The sequence below is a fragment of the Silene latifolia genome, chromosome Y, assembly GCF_048544455.1.
Source record: "Silene latifolia isolate original U9 population chromosome Y, ASM4854445v1, whole genome shotgun sequence".
NCBI lineage: Eukaryota > Viridiplantae > Streptophyta > Magnoliopsida > Caryophyllales > Caryophyllaceae > Silene > Silene latifolia.
Genome location: NC_133538.1, coordinates 24,893,683 through 24,914,357, shown reverse-complemented (window position 1 = coordinate 24,914,357; position 20,675 = coordinate 24,893,683). Strand labels below are relative to the sequence as shown.

The 20,675-nt window shown below is 37.1% G+C and overlaps 1 long non-coding RNA gene across 1 annotated transcript; it reads right to left on the bottom strand.

Moving 5' to 3' along the window:
- Window positions 1-852: 852 nt before the first annotated feature.
- Window positions 853-2,587, bottom strand: LOC141634491 (uncharacterized). The gene is made up of 2 exons (XR_012539221.1): window positions 2,505-2,587; window positions 853-1,047 (listed from the first exon to the last, which is right to left on the bottom strand). It is a non-coding gene; the product is annotated as an uncharacterized LOC141634491 (long non-coding RNA).
- Window positions 2,588-20,675: the final 18,088 nt, after the last annotated feature.

The window sequence follows — 20,675 nt, the reverse complement described above, 5'->3', positions numbered from 1 at the left end:
GATCGAAACATATAAAAAGGTCGATTAACCATGCATGTATATCTAATCAACGTAGCACAACCCCGGTCTTTATAGCCGTTTTCCACTCATATTATCCCAAAAATATATCTTTTTAACATGGGAGCAATTGGTAAGATACCAAATTACGTAATTATTTAATTGTATATCATTAAATCTAACCTAGAACTTATCTCAATTCAACCAGAAAGTTTATTCCTTCCCAATGAGTTATATAAAAATTTAATGGCTGAGCATAACTTTATATTGTCAAGTAAAGGACCTAAAATCTTATTCCATTAAAGCTTCCGTTAGATTTGTGCTACGTATGTTGCATTTATCTAGAAAATTACTAAAAAAATAAATGGACAACTTAAGAGCATCCACAATGGTAAGCTAGTTGCTACTAGCTTACCTTTGCCACATAAGATTTTCAAGCTAGAATATTTTTAAGCTACAAACTACTACAATGGTAAGCTACTAGCTTAGTGTTGTTGCTTAAATGCACCATATGTCAACTACGTTCCACAACACTCTTTTAATTAATACATTTACTTATTTTACCTAGAAAATAAAAATTAAAAATATTTAAGTGTTGTTTTAATTGGTAGATTTTTTCTTGTAGGCCCATTTGAGCTACTAGCTCCATGGAGCTACTAGCTCAATTTAAGCTAGTACATGTGTGACACCCTCATTTGTTGCGGAAAAGTAAACACGTAAATTCTACAGAAAAACTGGTAGGATATGTTTGTAATTGGTTCAACTAGCCAAAAACCTGTAATTTCAAAAATTTTCTAAACCAATCACAACATTTCCAACATTCCCAGAAGCGGGTGCCAAAACCTGCAATGCTAATGAACTACTTTACATACATAGCTAATGATAAGAAAAAGTAAAGATACAAACCCAAAATAGAAAAGGGAGACATATGTCCCTAAAATGTATGTGACATAAAAAGGGTTTAAGGTCACAATGAAATAAAACCAGTCTAGGTCCCAAGGTTACTTTGCTCGCTAGCTCGTCCATGTACCCCATATATGCATCACCTACCTGTCATTCGCATTTTATACAAATACGAAAGCCACAGTCAGTGGGGAGTAACTCCGAGTTCTCCCAGCCACGAAATGTCATAATTAATATAACATGTAAACATGAGAAAATGAATATGAATAACACATAGCCTTAGCATATAGATGCTAGACAATCGTGCTTATCATGTGAACAACAATATAACAACACATAGTCCTAGCATGTGAATACTAGACCGACTCATACTACACTATCATGTGAATCACATAACATCCAGGAATCCAAACTCTATCAACCATAGCCGGCTTGCATCTCACCTTCTATGATTCATAGAATCACCATACAAGAAAGGGCAATATAACAAAGACAGGCATAAGTTCTTAGTCCCGTCAATAGTCACTTTGTAACTCAAGTCTATACCACGAGGTAGGGAAGGTAATCGAACCGGTATCTTGGCTCAGCGGTTACTATTAAGAAAACATGGCCAAGAGACAACACAACCCTAGCCTAAAATCACTTGGAGACCTAGACATGCGGATACACACCACCGCACCCAAGACTCACAACTTTTTTTAAAACAAAGTGAAGTGAGTACCCTAAGGACACCACCGAAGGGTCGGCTAGTACTTAAGCTGACCCCATACTATCAAAATTAGTACCTGAGGTCATGCCCCAACTTGGATAAACATCCACTAGTCAGGAACACAAAGGCTATCAAGCAGTGAACATATACTCGTCAGAGACTATAAAGACCTATCTATGATGAAGGCCGAAATACTCACCTAGGACCTAGTCACAGCTAGTCCCAGCTTGAATATTTTAGCCCACACCACCCAAAACTCACCACATAAGTCAAGTAAGACACCCACTTAACCTTAAGAGGGCAAAAAGTCCTACTTACCAACATAAATTCTAACATTCTATCATGTGAAAGCTATATAAATGTCTATTTACAGCATACAATCCCAACAGTTCCTCAATAAGAATTCAATACTAATTTCCAATCCTAGCAATTATAACAATATAAAAGGCTTTAGGGGAAACTAGGGCCATTACTACAAAATAAGAAGCTATTTAAATTCAACTAACTAAATAAGAAACTATTTAAATTCAACTAATTACACATGTGAAATAGAGATATAATAAATGGCCTAAAACAAGAAAAAGGCCGATTATCTAATTCATTCAACCGAATTTTTACCCGCAACCCCAGCCCTGCGACAGGTACGGGTCAAATTGCGGCTGACCAATCACTCAATTAACTGACATCGCATCAGTCAAAGGGACTAAGGCTCAGTTTTCGGCACAATCAACAAAACATTACAATTATCACCATAAAATTCATTTGAGCCTATTATTTACAATTTCATTTTGTAAACGATCCTAACATTATTCATTCACCTAAACACTTATCAAACAACAGGCACACATTAACTACTAATGTGACATTAATTCGTCGAGTAACTCGGAATAGTTACCTTACGCTAGCAAAGAGACAAGTAAAAACTTGAGAAAGCTTCTAAAACCCCAAAATTACTCTTCATCTGCAACCCCAAATGAGCCACCTAAAATAATTATGTGAAAGGACGATATTAACGAATTATCTTTATATAAAATATGAGACGTAAATTAATTTAATTATATATTAAATAAACCAAACTAGCGTCAAAACAATTTATAGATACGGCCCAAACTCGCGACTTAGCCAGGCCACTGCCTAGGCCACGGCCAGGCCACTGCCAGGCCACGGCCAGGCCACGGCCAGGCCGCTGCTAGGCCAACCTTGTAATGGAAAATTCGCGGGTGTTACAATCTTGTAATGGAAAATATATAATAAAGTGGTTAAACGGTTTAATAAATTTTAAATGTCAAAATGGAAAATTCGCGGGTGTTACAATCACCCCCATCTTTTAAAAAGTTTCGTCTAACATTAGACCGTCACTTTTCAATAGGGATTCTTATCTAGGCACGGACCAATCGAAAAGTGACAACCCGCTCACCAACCCTCTTACACTCTACCTTTATATGATATTACATATTTATATATATTATTTATTATACTAGCTATTATATTTCCTATTGTTAAGTTAATTAATTGTGAGCTGGGTTAAGGCTATGTGTTATTCATATTCATTTTCTCATGTTTACATGTTATATTAATTATGACATTTCGTGGCTGGGAGAACTCGGAGTTACTCCCCACTGACTGTGGCTTTCGTATTTGTATAAAATGCGAATGACAGGTAGGTGATGCATATATGGGGTACATGGACGAGCTAGCGAGCAAAGTAACCTTGGGACCTAGACTGGTTTTATTTCATTGTGACCTTAAACCCTTTTTATGTCACATACATTTTAGGGACATATGTCTCCCTTTTCTATTTTGGGTTTGTATCTTTACTTTTTCTTATCATTAGCTATGTATGTAAAGTAGTTCATTAGCATTGCAGGTTTTGGCACCCGCTTCTGGGAATGTTGGAAATGTTGTGATTGGTTTAGAAAATTTTTGAAATTACAGGTTTTTGGCTAGTTGAACCAATTACAAACATATCCTACCAGTTTTTCTGTAGAATTTACGTGTTTACTTTTCCGCAACAAATGAGGGTGTCACAACATGTAAAGTGGTCCAATGGTTAAGCAAGTAGCTTGAAAACTTTTTTATTTGCAAGCAAGTCCTTTTGCTTAACCATTGGAGATGCTCTAAGAAGATAAATATTTTCTACTCCATATGTTATTTTACTCGTGGCCTTCTAATCCCATACTTATAACCTGCAAATCCAACGCCTGAATTTTGGTAGCTTTTATTTGTCCATGAAATTCTTCATAACCCATATGATAGTGTTTTGCCCAATTTGGTGGGGGGACTTTGCAAGTCTAACCAATTACATCAATGGTTATTGGCTTAATTAAATCTAATAAAATTAACCCGGTCCGAATGACCGATCTTTACTCGACCCGATATCCGAACTCAAGATTTGAGCATGACCTAACCCGAATTGACCTGACTCAGGTATAACTCGACTCGAATATTTATTGCTGCATATTGATTATGATCCATTAAAAATTTGATATTAGTTGACTTGAAAATATTTCGTACTCAAAATGACCGGGCCCGATCCAATCTCTTGCGAACCCGGAAGAAAAGTTAGATATATGTGGAAATATACGGTCAAATTAATTACTGTTTCGTAGATTTTCATTAAAACAAATCAGAGATAAAAAAAATAAGGAAAATTGACATGTAGAGATGGGTGCATAACAAAGAATTTGAATCCTCTCTATTTCTTTCTCTCCATTTCCTCTTTAATATGCCCATATTTTAATATATTTTATCTCTCCATAATAATCATGCTTTTTTGCCATTAATGATAAACGAACGTTGAGATAACAAAAATTGGACGGAAAACATTTATCAAGTCGACTGTATATAACAAAAGTTGAGGTCCTTGACGGAAATTAGACGCAACCATATCACAATTCAATGAGACCACACCATATCAACATAATTGCGCTGCAAAAAATAAAAACAAATAATTCAATCAGGATCAATACATGAGCAGAAGGAAAAACAAAAATTAAGTGAAAACAATAGAATAGAAAGAAAGTTTAATGGCGAACCAAAGGCATTGACGAAGTGTATATATAGATTATAGAGCATCGTAGGTTTGTGTAATTTATATTTTATATAAATAGATCCCTTAAAATATCGTGCATACCTTCTCTATTTATATTTTACTCTACCCATCTCCCCGTTGGAGTATGCACAACAATCTGGCCACAATAAGAAAAGTAAACAATTTGTAAGTCCAAGGAAAAGCAAATACACAAAAGCATGACAAATAAGGGGTTGTTTGGTTACCCATTAAATAACATAGGAATTCCAATTCATGTGAATTGCAAAATGGGTAACTTGTTTGGTTACCCAAATTCACATGAAATAGAATTACCTTGGAACTCTAATTCCTCCATAATGGAAGAAGTTGCTTACCTAGGCCCCCCTAGGTAAGTGGGAATGCCTACATGAATTGCATTTCCTTTATGCAACCAAACAACTTTTCCTAATTCACATGAATTCTAAAATCATGTGATTTATCACTTCCTAGGCAATGCAACTTCCTACATGCAACCAAACGACTAAATATATGCATGCATGCATTATAATTCGGCTAACTAAATAGTAGAAAAGACTATATTGTGAATGAAAGACAAGCAGATCTACATGATAAAAAAAAGAAAAGAAAACGTAAACATCAAAATTATGGGTGAGATGAGGAATCTAGAAAAACTATATTTATACATAGAAGAGACAACAATTGTACTTAAAATAAAAAACGTTTAGAATTCTATCCATTATTAAAAAGTTTTATTTTATACTTTCCTAGTCTAATCGAAACCCATGAAACCATCACTTATATGACTCAAAAAAGTGTACGTACATAATTAGATTAATTAAATAGTTTAATGATTATAATTAAGCTTTTAATTAGCTCATAATTAGATTAATTAAATAGTTCAATTTTGTGTAATTTATATTTTATATATTGTCTTTTGTTCTAGGTAGTTCGCAAAAATTGGAGATTATGAATCGCTCAGAAAAAGTTTCCTTTAACGTACATATAAAATTAGTAAGGTAAACAAAGTAAACAAATATAGGTCTTCCATATTAAACAAATAATCGTACAAAGTTATTTGCCTTATGTTTACTAACTAAATTCTTCTACATAGGGAATATTATCTTACTATCATGTAAAATTTAAGTTTTTTTTTCTCTTATCTCTTTTCATTATCCGCCTATAATTGAAATTTTAAGTAGTACTCCTTTCACATAACTGTTTTGACCCCATTTCTCTAATATATGCGAGAAATATTTTATTAAAATGGAATGAAAACAGTTGTGCGGAGGAATTAATATACGTGTAGCAGAGGGATGCTTTTGTTCAAGTGTTGGGGCATATTACCTAGTTTTGAAGCTATGTTAATCATGATGTCTATTTAGAGTTTTCATAAAATTCATTAGTAGTCATAAAATAATCTCATCATACTCCCTCCGACTCGGACATTTGTTATCTATTTTATTTTAGGGCATTTTATTTATTTGTTTAGCTTTTTATGTTGGGAATATCTTTAATGTGTAATTTGATCACCCAATAGACTATTGTACACTTGTCATCTATTGACTACAACTACAAACAGCCCTATCCTCCCTCTTTTGTCTTTGTTTTTAAACAAATGATCAGAACGGAAGGAGTACTAAACAAACTCATACTAATACTAATTAGTTTCCAATGAAATTAGGTAATAAAATCCCATGTCTACCCAAATTCAAGATATAGATTAGATGCAAAAAAAAAAAAAAAAAAAAAAAGAACCGATAATTTATGATTATCATTTACCTTTACTTTTCTCTTCGTATAAACAATTTTCTCTCGTATAAACAATTATTTTGCTATCATAGATCTTCATTCAAATACTTCAAGTACAATTTATTGACCTGTATAATAAAATATAAGATAAGTGAGGAATTAAAAAAGTTGTAACATCTTGACTGTGGTGTTAAGCTTTGTTAGACTTGCGCATTCTAGGTAGTTACCTGGTCTCTACTTTAACTTAAAGTGATATTCTTATTTTTAATATTCATTAGATATAGTTTTATTAGTTATAATTATAATTTATTACTCATATAATATTAAATAAATTTAAGAAGTTTGCGATTGTTGGAGACACTAATATTGCTTGAAAATCCAACTTTTAATGCCGGGGCTCGAAAGTCATTCACAACTGTTGGATATATAGAGTTCATGTCCGTACGATATACATGCCACTTTGTAGTGTTCAATCGTGAATCATGTATCGTGTATAATGTAATAATTCCTTCATCTAATTTTATTTTCCTCTATGTCTTCAATTTATCTCATATTTATTGTCCGGTTTTCTAAATTTAATGAGGAAGAATTGTAAGCTACCAGCTTTGTCCACAGATGATTAACTACCTCAATTCTACCACACTGACTCAACTCTCTTTACTTTAAGGACAAAAATAGATAGTTAGTGATCTATTATGCAATATACTCTTAATAACTTCCTTTGAAACAAATCATCGACCATAGAGGACTAAAGGCTGGTACACAACTACACATCTCTCTAAGTTTGATAAAATTTTGTTCCTTGCAGCTCAATAATATATGAAGGAAACATGATAAGATTATAGAGGGGAGATTGCATAAAGGAATTATATTGATAATAGTTGTTGTGTTATTGATATAAGTAGAATGATCGGTATTTATAATACCTTACAAGAAACCATAGGCACTACTAAAACCCTAGAGACAGCCATCGTGACGTAGCCGTCACTACTAAACCCTAATGGGCCTAATATCCTAATACCCTCCCGCAATCGTAAAGGCAGTACATAATACGAACTTTACGATTGGAGAAATACAAAGAAAAAAAATATAAAGAGAAATCGTCATCTGTTCTTCATCTTCATTAAAGATCTCCATTTCAAGGGGTAAACGCAGTATAAACTCGCTAGAAAATTTCTTGAACAAGAACGTTAATTTTTTCGGACTTGTCGAAAGTATGAGTTAATTTGCAGGAACCCTAATCGAACCTGACAAATATCAATAAAACGGAAAATTATCCGTCAAAATTTCAAGATCTGGAGAACGTTAAGTTTTTCGGACTCCAAATTTAATTGCGTAACTACTCGCCAGTCAATTTAAGCACCACCTTGAAAGGAAAAGAAATCATTAATCAAGATTCAAAATAGAGGAATTAAGCAGATCTTTCTCTTGTAATGAGTATAATGTAATATAGTCAACATAAGTAGATGGCTAACAGAGTATTGACTCCCATGAACAGAGGTACGAAGGTCATGAAACCTTGCCTCACATGGTTACAAATTTGCAATATACCCATTACCCACGCACAATCTATTGATCGGCCATAGTAAACTTCTTTCTATTTTTTTTTTTTTAAATAACTAAAAGGTCATTTTTTTTTTTTTTTTTTTTTTTTTTTTTTTTTTTTTTTTAAGTAACTATAACTAAAAGGTCATGAATCCTGCCGGTGAGCGATGTAAATTATTAGCCCACCGGCAGGGCAGCGGAATTTTGATTTAGGCCTCAAGAGCGAGAGGCTCTGATACCATGATAAGATTATAGAGGGGAGATTGCATAAAGGAATTATATTGATAATAGTTGTTGTGTTATTGATATAAGTAGAATGATCGGTATTTATAATACCTTACAAGAAACCATAGGCACTACTAAAACCCTAGAGACAGCCATCGTGACGTAGCCGTCACTACTAAACCCTAATGGGCCTAATATATACATGCCACTTTGTAGTGTTCAATCGTGAATCATGTATCGTGTATAATGTAATAATTCCTTCATCTAATTTTATTTTCCTCTATGTCTTCAATTTATCTCATATTTATTGTCCGGTTTTCTAAATTTAATGAGGAAGAATTGTAAGCTACCAGCTTTGTCCACAGATGATTAACTACCTCAATTCTACCACACTGACTCAACTCTCTTTACTTTAAGGACAAAAATAGATAGTTAGTGATCTATTATGCAATATACTCTTAATAACTTCCTTTGAAACAAATCATCGACCATAGAGGACTAAAGGCTGGTACACAACTACACATCTCTCTAAGTTTGATAAAATTTTGTTCCTTGCAGCTCAATAATATATGAAGGAAACAACTCTTTATGAACATGTTTTATAAAGTAGATTATGCGGTTTTAAGCACCGTCATGCATGATTTACAAATTCGTTATCATTATACTCCGAAGTATATAATGATAGAGAATATAGTATTTAGATTAATTTCATGTAAATATTCAAGATTTCTTAAAACTTTTTTTTTTGGCAGCTTAGATTTCGTAAAACTTGTAGTCTCTAATATGCTTGAAAATTCGACTTTTAATGAGAGTCCTCGGAAGTAGTTTGTAAATATTGGACAAGCTCTACAAACGGTAGTATATAGAGCATTGAACTTACATTGATATTGATATCAATTCAATTAAAAAAGCATAATATGTATAAATTAGTAACAACTACCCTATATAGCGTCAAGTTTTGATCAAATACTTTGCGTTTCTATATTCAGCTAAAAAATCTTTAAAAATCAAATAATTTTTCCTCAATCACACCCACTTGCACACATAAATACACGATTTCCTTAAATAATTACTAAAACGTAAAGAAATTGTATTCCATGACATCAATAAATAACTAAATAAATGTGTGAATTGTCAATTTTAGAAATACCTCTGTGGGCATAATTCTAAAGCTAACATCACCATGTCAAACTATCATTAAACCTCCAATAATTTACCACAATTGAATTCAAGTAATAATAAATTAAATGAAAAAAAAGCTCAAACTAATCGAGATATCAATACACACAAATTCACAATAACAATAACTCCTGCTACAAAATAATAGCACAATCATCTAGTGGGAAAAAAACTATATGCTCATAGTACAAATACAAATCTATGCAACGTAATATGAGTGACAATTTATAGGTGCTGTATATAATTATATATACACAAATAAAATTTGAGATAATTTAATATAGTGAGTCTCCAAGGTAGATCAGTATTCTTATGCATGGAGGATTGCACTAATGTCGTTGGCTTGAGGATAGAGTATTATTTTATTTCCCTATTTTATCTCCTCATACAATGCATCAATAATATTATATTACTCCAAAGTTATTCAGAAAAGTTGGACTCTTTGTAATCCCTTGAAAAAAGCTTCCTTTATTAATATGATGATGATAAATATTGATTATTATTATTATTATTACTACTACTACTACTACTACTACTACTGATACCGTCGTAGACTACCAAAAATAAAATTTATAATCCAAACTACTACTATAGATAGTGGCAGTCAGGGTCGAACCACAAGGAGGCAAGCAATTTAAAGTTGTCTAATTTAAGTCTAAAGTGTGATTTTGGGGGGTTTGATTTGAATGATTCTATAACTAAAGGTAATAAAATCAAAACTAAACTAAAGCAAATAAATGAGCAGTAGATGAAAATAGATGAAATCAAATATTAAAAGGATGCTAAGATGGTCGGTTCACTGTAGTTTCGACGGCAGTAACTCTAAGTAAACTGATTTAAGCATGTTAGACGGGAAAATAAAAAGTCCTCTCGGTCCAATTTAACAGGTAACAACCTTTCGGCCTAAGCTACGGGTCCCTAAGTCTCACTAATATAACTTTCGTTCTTGATTAATGATACTGAAAGCCTAAATTAACTTATCTCTCGATCTTATTAATTTAGTCGTCTTAATTTAGTAGTCTATTTCCTTCCCCTATCTTTCAATCTATCGGGTCGGTCGATTCCTAAGCATTCAACTAGTCACGTGCACTCGATTCGTCAAATATAGCAATTAAATTAATTAAGTCGAAGCTAATATAACACGTGGCAGTCGATCAACCATGCAGGGCGGTCGATCTACCTACGGACCCAGTCGATCGACCAACGAAGTCAGTCGATCGACCTGAGCCCGATAACAGGTTACCTATTGTCGAAACCGTCTAACCTACAAATCCCCTACATCTTAGCACATAGGATTTAGCTACTCATGATGGTGATAATAACAACAAAAAAATTAACAAATAAAGCAATTGAATTCATAATTGAATTAACTAAATAAATAACTAACATGAAACGAGGATTTGGCTTTGGGAAATCTAAACTAGCAATTTTAAACTACGGAAGAATTAAAGCAACGAAATTGAACAAAGGAACAGAGGAATACCGTAAAGAAGAATTGAAGAGGAAAGACCAAAACCCAATGCGAAAAGAAAACTTTATTGATGAAAACTAATCTAAACTAATTACATAATCCAAAATTCAACTACTGTGTATTGAACCCTAATTAATTCGATCCCTAAACATAACCTGATGATCTCTTCTAAAACATAGGGTTCACGTTATATAGGAATATAACGTGTGATACCGTCGTTTTGTATCAAAATTAAATTTATAATTCCAAACTAAAACTATAGCTAGTGATAGTAAGGGTCGAACCACAGAGAGACAAGATCAATTCTATTTGCTTATTTCAGTCTATAAAAGTAACAATTAAATGGGGAGTTTTGAAATTGGTTGATTCTAATGACTAATTGCAAGAAATGAAATTCTCAACAGATAAAAGGAAGATCGGGAATTTCGGTTCACCATGGCTAAGGTCAAAGTCGAGAAGGTAGCGAGAGGTCCTATAATACGGTCTCAGGGAATATGAGCAAGCCTTTCGATCAATGCTCGAATTAACCTTACGGTCTTCTAGTTCCCAAGAATTTCTCAAAGCTTTCGCTCAAAGGAAATTCCAATCTAATGATAATTTAAATTACTAATCTTTCAATCTAGTAAAAGGGCTTATCAAAAGACAACAAGATCGATACGGAAGAATTCATACTAACAAAACAATCCTAATTTATGCCATGGCTCACCTCATTCCCAATCAATAAAATTAGCTATGCATAATCAAAACTAAAACAATTGCAAAATTGATAACAAAGAACAAGTTTGACATGATTGAATTGAAATTAAGGAAAAAGGTAAGAACTTAATTCTTTGAAATTAAATTGGTAAAAACAAGAATTGAAATAACAGGAAATTAAGGAAGAAAGAATTTGCATAAAAACTTACTAATTAAAGTGATGAACAACGTAATTGAAATCCGGGTTTTCCGTTCCCAAAGCTAGATCTAAAACTAAGTTCTTCAGTAATGAAAAGCATAACCTAAAAGTCTCATTGCGTTCTCTCGATAAGTTTACGCCAAAAGTTAATTACAAATTGGGCTTTTAAAAGTCTAACACGAAGAATTAATCCCAACTCGCAGACTGGTTGATCGATTGATCAGCATGGTCGATCGACTGGTCACTTGAAACGTAGACCTGCATTTCAACTTCAACGGTCGATCGATGCGGCATGGTCGATCGATCGGATCGAGCGTGTAGTGGCTTCTTTCTCTCTTCAAATCAGCTCTTTACTCCAAGCACGCATCCCGAGGTGGTTGAATCCGAGCTTCCCTTCTTCAAAGCTTCCCAAAAGCTGCCTCCGGAGGACGATTTAGGCTTGATTTAGCCTACTTCCACTCATTCCTACAATAAATCATAGAAAATGCAAAGTAAACCGTTTCGGGAGAAATAGTAGCCTTAAGCTAACAATTATGCATGGAAATACGTGCCAAAACTGCAAATAAAGTGTATAGAATATGCACGTATCAAATCTCCCCAAACCAAACCTTGCTTGTCCCTAAGCAAGCACTATGACCCATATAAAAACCTAATGGAAAGGAGTATATCTCAGAGCTAGCTACAAGTCAATGCCAAACCGTTTAATGCACATAGTCAACTACCGCAAAGCTCAAATCAAGTGAACAAACTTATGCATATCATGGAATTAAATCGGGCGTTCGACTTTGCAAGACTTCATAAATTCGGACTCTCCCGGGTCACTCTTCCCTCAGCAAAGCAAATGGTATGAATATATGTAAAAGAGAGGGAAGAAAATACAGACTCTCACCTAGACTGCGACCTTTATTTCATGTATGCTTGACTAGTATGAATAATGATTCTAGCTACCGTACACACGCATAACCACCGTCAAGGACTATTACATGCCGAACTATTGCAAGATTTGGATATGTGAGGCTAAGTGGGAAAGAAAGGGCAAAGCAAGTATGGAAATGTGAAGGTAAGAGCCAAGCTAGTACCTAACAAACCATCAGAAACCGTATCCCGTTCCTCCAACTCGAAATATAAACCATGCCCTTTAAAAGACTAAGCAACACAATATCCCAAAACAAACACCTCCAATTCACGAAATAAGCACATGAGGCATGTTCTCAATTCAACCAAATTATTATTATTTTTTTTGTTTTCAAATTTCTTATTATTCTTTTCTTTCGTTCTTTTCTTTTCATTCTTTTTTTTTTCAACTTCTGAGCTGTGGTCGATCGACCAGTGATGGCAGTCGATCGACCACCCTGTTCATTCCAGTGATCTCTGCCCAGGTGAACATCCTCTTTGTTTTTCATTTTTCTGATTTTCTCCTTTGTTTTACTTCAGACTGACTCCTGCCATTCCTCCACTTCTCATGTACACTCACTCCAACATTACAAAAACGAACCAAAACTGCTTATGATTCGACAAATTCCTCTACTACTCCCTAGCTTGGCACAATGGTAGGCTAAATATGGGATGTAGTTAAGGGCAACTGGCAGATATGGCTTATAGTGGAGTTAATGGGGTAAAATGAGAAAGGGGAAGATGCAATAGTTCTCAAAACATGCAATACCGACCACACACCAATGCGTATAGGCAATAAGCAATCAAAACTCATACACGTGCAAAACATGAAATGAAGGGAGTACTACTCTCAATCCTAAATTAACCGGTCATGAATGTCACCAGTTAAAGGCTCTATATCTCAGAAAGTATAAGTAGTTTGCCAAAAGTAATGAGTCAAGTCTAATTACCCGAAATGAATTCCATAACAAAATTTGAGAAATCACTTTTAATTCTCGCTAAGCAGCTGTGAAAAGGCAAGGAATGGCATATTTGACTAATAGTGCAAAATCATCATTAATAAACTCCAATCCGACTCAACTATATGCAAAAATAAACGTGATTTTTTTGATTTTTTTTTTCAATTTTTTCTTTGTTTTTGTTGTTTTTTTTTTAACGGAAAAACAAATGCAAATAGAAATGCACTAAACATGTGACTGAAATGCAATAAAAAACAAATGCAGATGCAAAAGACATATGCAAATACCCTCCCCAAACCAAAACGCACAATGCCCTCATTGTGCTCAAGCAAAGAAATCACCAAAGCAGAAATAGGGAAGAATAAAAGCATAATAAAATAAAAAGGAAACTAATAAAGAAGGTTCGGAAACTCACAAAAGACGACCTCCCCAAACCAGCCAAAAACAGGGGAGGTCACAAGCATCTAATCGCCACCATCGTACTCTTCATCACTAGACTCTCTGGACCCCGAGTCGCTCTCCTCCTCCGCAGCAGCAGCGGCAGTAGTAGTGGTAGTAGGAGGCCTCCTGGCAGGCCGAGGGTAACCGCCCACCGGAGGGACAAAGAAGGACGACTGTGTCCAGGCACCCTGTGGAAGCATCCCTCCCCGGGCGTACTCCTCGTAAACCGGGAGTGCAGCCAAGGCCGTGTCAAGTCGGTCTTTGGTCAAAGCTCCCGCACAAATCAGTCAACACACGTGACATCCCCCTTTGGTCCATGACCGGAGGGATAACAGTAGGGGGAGGGGGACGGAAAGTGATCGGGAAGCCGGTGGGAGCAGTAGTGGAGGGAGAGGGTGCCTGAGAGGAGGAGGCACGAGCTCTCCTCGAAGTGCTAGCAGTAGCAGTACCCGCCCTAATAGAAAGCCTGTAACTAGGCAAGGGCGGGCGAGCTGCCCCCGAAACAGTGGTGAGGGGCAAGATAGGAGGGTAGCCTAGGACAGGGATGGGGTCGCAGATGAAAGAATCGATCTTCCACCGACTCCTTATATCGATCCACTTCACGGACCGCGCGTAGGCAAGATCCATGAAGCGTAGGTCAGGGTCTATAGGGGCTTCCTCTCGAGGGAAAAGTAAAACAAGACGGTTGGCGAGACGCGTCACCAACCCGCCACAAGCAATAGTGGCCAAAGTGCCCTCACTAACAGTCTGAAAGTGAGCGGCAGTCAAATAAGCGATGTTATATATACGGGCTACCCGACTGTTAATGTTCAGATAGCCCGCCAAAATAGACAGTTCAATAGTATTCACATTATTCGACTCCTTACGGCCGAAAATGGTATTACCCATTAGCCGTAGAAAATAACGAAGAGGGGGCAAGTGGACGGAAGTGCCCGTCCTCTTAGGCCCGTAAAAGTCACTAATACATGACCACATGACTCGGTGAATATCAGAAGTTTCCGAGGTTTTACCCTCGAAATAAAGACCCAGAAAACCAGCAAAATCGGCTAATGTCAGGGAGTAGTTGACATTGAAAAGCCGAAAGGAAATGCAAGCATTAGTCTTATTTTCCTCAAAAGAAGCCGAGTTAAAAGCATAAGATGAAAAGAACTCGAGGGTCAAAATGTAATATGTGAACTCAGCCATGTCCACAAGACCCATCATTCCTGTCCCATTTAGCAGGGACACAACAGACTCATAACAGCCCAATTTCTCTAAAGTAGGTTTGTGAAGAAACCGGGCGGCTGTTACTTTCATTCTCGTGACAAAAAGAGCGAACTTGGCTCGCTGAGTAGAGTCGGAAAAAAATAACCTGCGGATAGTCAGGTAGAGTATCCGTAGTGGCCTCAATCATCAGTGGCGGACCCCGCGGCCGCTTGGCATCGCCCTGGCTCGACTGCCCTTCAAACATGTGCTCCTTTCCTTTTGACATTGTTGTTTCCTGCGAACAATCAAATTAGCAATAAGCTTCCCCTAACCTTTAGCAATAACAATTCATGAAACCCGATTAATAAAAAAATCAAAAATTCAGAAGCTGGAACCGAAATTAGGGTTTCCAAAATTTGGGGGAAACTGATTTAAGCATCCTACAATTGCTAATAAGGCTTGAAAATCAAAGGAAAAGGGTAGGAAAAGAAATCAAAGCATAAAAATCGACTAGAACTAGCCCTAAATCGATTTTCCCCAAATCGATTTTTCCGTCTCAATGTAACAATACTCGGAAATATGGCATGAAACTTCAGTAAAAATCGAATATAAAGCATGGAAAAGAGATTAGGGACATACCTTGAAGATTTAAGCAAGAAAATTCGAGAATGAGACGGGATTTGCAGGAAAATCGCGAGAAAAGGGGAGAAAATAGGGTTTGCCTTTGATTTTTCGATTTATTGAAAGTGAATGAATGAATGAGGAATGAAGGAATACTTCCCTTATGAGTTGCATTCTGATCCCGCGCACTGGTCGATCGACCACCTGACCCGGTCGATCGACCAGTCTCCCCTTTAAACAGCTTCTGGACTTTTCTCTTTAGTCGATCGACTATATTGCCCAGTCGATCGACCAAACTCCGTACACAGTAGCCTCTGACCTGTTCCTTTTCAGTCGATCGACTGAAGACACTGGCAATTTAGCTCAAAAATCACAGGGTGTCTTTTCAAAGGCGCATATTCTCCAAACCAAGAAATTGCTAAACAAAAGGAAACAAGCTAAAGGTCCTAATGCAAAATAAATGAAATAAAACTGTAAAGATCCTAATTACAAAAGTTTACAAGCCGGGTTGCCTCCCGGTTAGCGCTGGTTTAAGAGGTCTCGCACGACCTTTTTACCTCAATTTGCATCATCCGATAACGGGTCGAAGTACAATACCTCGACTTTCCCAACAAACTCATCTGATCCGTGATAATGCTTCACATATTGGCCATTAACTTTGAACCTTTCTCCAGCAGAGGTCTCCAATTCAACTGATCCGAACTTTGTGACTCTTTGAATCGTGTAAGGGCATCCACCGGATTTCACTTACCAGGAAATAAACAGATACGAGCGTTAAAAAGAAGTACCTTATCGCCAACATGGAACTCGCGCTTGATGATTCTCTTGTCGTGCCAGCGCTTTGTTTTCTCTTTGTAGATCCTTGCATTATCATAGGCCAGCAGCCTAAATTCCTCCAACTCATTCAGCTGTGTCATGCGTTTCTCACGAGAGAGGTTAGGATCCAAATTTAAATCACATATAGCCCACCAAGACTTACGCTCTAACTCAACAGGCAAATGACATGTCTTACCATAAATCAATCTGTATGGTGACATCCCGATTGGCGTCTTAAACGCGGTTCTATAAGCCCATAAGACATCATCTAACTTAAGACTCCAATCTTTCCATGATTTAGAAACAACTTTAGCTAAGACTTCTTTCAATTCTCTGTTAGAAATCTCAACCTGACCACTAGTTTGGGGATGATACCCCAAACCTCTACGATGTTGGACACCGAATTTAGTCAATAAAGCACCAAGTTGTTTCTCTTTAAAATGCATTCCTTCATCGCTAATGACAACCCTAGGGACACCAAAACGAGAGAAAATAATCTTTTTAAACAGTTTAATCACGGCTTTTGCATCGCAATGGGGAGTAGCAATAGCTTCTACCCATTTGGACACATAATCTATACCTACGAGGATATATTTATTACCTTGACTGCTCGGAAAAGGTCCTTGATAATCGATGCCCCAGACATCGAAAATCTCAACCTCAAGAATGCCTACCTGTGGCATCTCATGTCTCTTGGAAATATTCCCCGATCTTTGACAAGCATCGCACTCAGCAACAAAATTGCGACTATCTGCATGCAAAGTTGGCCAATAGAAACCAGATTGGAGTACCTTAGCTACAGTCCGGGACGGACCGTGGTGACCACCATAAGCTGAAGAGTGGCAAGCTTCTAGGATATCCTTCACCTCCCATTGAGGCACGCATCTCCTGATGAGACCGTCTGCGCATTCCTTGAAAACATAAGGATCATCCCAAAAGTATTGTCTAGCATCATAAGCAAACCACTTCTTCTGCTGCCATGAAAGCTCGGGTGGTATCTTACCTGTCACAGCAAAGTTAGCAAAATCAGCAACCCACGGAAGTGGATAAGACCCTGAAGTAGTAATAGCTAACAGACTCTCATCAGGAAAAGAATCATTAATAGGTAACGAATCCTCCCTTTCTGTCAGCTGCAGACGAGATAAATGGTCAGCTACCACATTCTCTGCTCCCTTCTTATCTTTGATCTCCAAATCAAACTCCTGCAAAAGGAGTATCCACCTCAAAAGCCTTGGCTTTGCATCCTTCTTAAGAAAGAGAGTCTTCAGCGCTGCATGTTCAGTATAAACAATAACCTTGGAACCTAACAAATAAGACCGAAATTTGTCTAAGGCAAAAACTACAGCCAGAAACTCTTTCTCAGTGGTAAAATAATTAATTTGAGCCTCATCCAGAGTTTGGCTCGCATAGTATATGACATTCAAAGCTTTATTATTCCGCTGTCCCAAAACTGTACTGACCGCATAATCGCTGGCATCACACATGATCTCGAATGGGAGGTCCCAATCAAAGGCGGCTGAATGATTGGCGCAGAAACTAGGCCTCCTTTAACTCGTTAAAAGTCTGTAAGGCACTCATCAAGTAAATTCAAAAACAGCATCCTTAAGGAGCAAATGCGTGAGTGGTTTAGCAATTTTTGAAAAATCCTTAATGAAACGCCGATAAAAACCAGCGTGACCAAGGAAACTCCTCACTCCTTTAACATTAACGGGAGGAGGTAATTTCTCAATCACCTGCACCTTTGCCTTATCAACATGTATACCTTTATCAGAAATCAGATGCCCTAACACAACTCCCTCATTGACCATAAACTGACACTTTTCCCAGTTTAAAACAAGATTAACATCAATATAACGCTGCATGACTTTATCGAGATTAGCTAAAACACGATCAAAGTCATTACCATAAACTGAGAAATCATCCATGAATACCTCCATAATGTTCTCTATATAATCATATAAAATCCCCATCATGCACCTCTGAAAGGTAGCAGGGGCGTTACACAATCCAAAAGGCATTCTACGATATGCAAAGACACCCTGTGGACACGTAAAAGTGGTCTTACTCTGATCATCTGGATGAATAGGGATCTGAAAGAACCCTGAGTATCCGTCTAGAAAACAGAAAAATTTGTTAGAAGCAAGTGTTTCAGTCATTTGGTCAACAAAAGGGAGGGGGAAGTGGTCTTTCTTGGTGGCGGCATTCAACTGTCTATAATCAATGCACATCCGCTACTCTGTCACAACTCGTGTCGGTATTAATTCATTTTTCTCATTTTTAACCACAGTAGTCCCTCCTTTCTTCGGAACTACCTGAACTGGGCTAACCCACATGGAGTTGCCAACTGTATAAATAATACCTGCATCGAGTAGTTTCATCACCTCAGCCATAACAACTTCCTGCATCTTCGGGTTCAACTTGCGTTGACCCTGTCTGTAAGGCTTGTGGCCTTCCTCTTGCTCTATCCTGTGCATACAAACATCAGGGCTGATGCCCTTAATGTCATCCAAAGAGTAACCTAGAGCCTTCCTATTTTTCTTAAGCACACACATCAAAGCGCATACATATTTGGTCATCGTTAAGCTTAGCACTAACAATAGCTGGGTACTGCTCCGTATCATCTAGAAAAACATACTTAAGATTAGGAGGAAGTGGCTTACGCTCTGGCACCTTTACCTCTACAACATAAACAGAATCATCTTCAATGGTGTAGCAAGTGTTTACCAAATTCTCGTTAGCCAGGCTTAAGAGCATCTCATCTTCTTCCTCATTGAGCTCGTAGCTCTCCATTGAGGCTACCAAAGCATCTGGCTCCTCAGCATTCTCCACTGCATTACCTGTACACTCATCTAAACGGGTTAGATCAGCTAAGGGATCCTTGGCTAAGTATTCCCTCCAATTACAAGTAACAGTCCTGTCAACAATATCAATGGAATAACACGTATCATCATCAGCAGGTTCAGTCGCCTTGTGAGCAAGACTGAACTCAATGGTGTCATCCCCTACCTCTAAAGTTATGGTTCCGCATTTGACATCAATTACAACCCCAGCTGTATGTAAAAACGGTCTACCTAAAATAATAGGTATCTGACTGTCCTCTGCAATGTCCAAAACAACGAAATCGACAGGGATAAAAAACTTACCCACTCGAACGGGTACATCCTCTAGAACTCCTATAGGTCTCAGAGTCGATCTATTTGCCATTTGAACGGTAATATCGGTCACCTTGAGTCTACCAATATTTAACCTTTCAGAAAAGTAAGCAGTACGGCATGACACTGACACTGGCCCCTAAATCACAAAGGGCCTTTCCAATTTCGTGGTTACCTATAGTGCAAGGAATTGAAAAACTACCAGGGTCCTTTAATTTGGGTGGTATATTAATTTGCGAAAGAGCATTGCATTCTTCCACAAAAGCAACATTACCATCATCACGAAAATTTCTCTTACGATTTAAAATGTCTTTCATAAATTTAGCGTAAGAGGGTACCTGGGTAATTAGATCAGTGAAAGGAATCGTTACCTCGAGATTTTGGACCATCTCCAAAAACTTACCAAACTTGCGCTCCAGCTTAGTGTTCTTTAACCGCTCCGGATACGGGACTACAATACTGGCCGTAGGATCAGTAACCTTCGGCTTCCGTAAGTTTAAAACCTCCGTCAAATCATCAATAAGTGTAGAATCATGCAAATTAGTTGACGGAATTGCGTCCTGTACTGGAGAATTAGTCGATCGACTGATAGGAGTGGTCGATCGACCAAATTGGCTGGGCGTGAACAGTTCCTGGACAGAAACTTCTTCGTCAGGAGTCTCAGTCGATCGACTGATGGTGTTAGTCGATCGACCACCTGCGGCTTGGTATGAATAGTTTCGATCGAAACTTTTTCATCGACGCCTCGATCGATCGATCGACAAGATCTTGGTCGATCGACCTGGTAAATACTGCAATTGAGCTCATTTTTGCACCAGAAATTAAACTAGCTTCTTCATCATTTCCCGAGTCTCCTCTTGGCTTGTCGGGACCTTTATAAGAGAGGCCACTTCTAAGATTAAT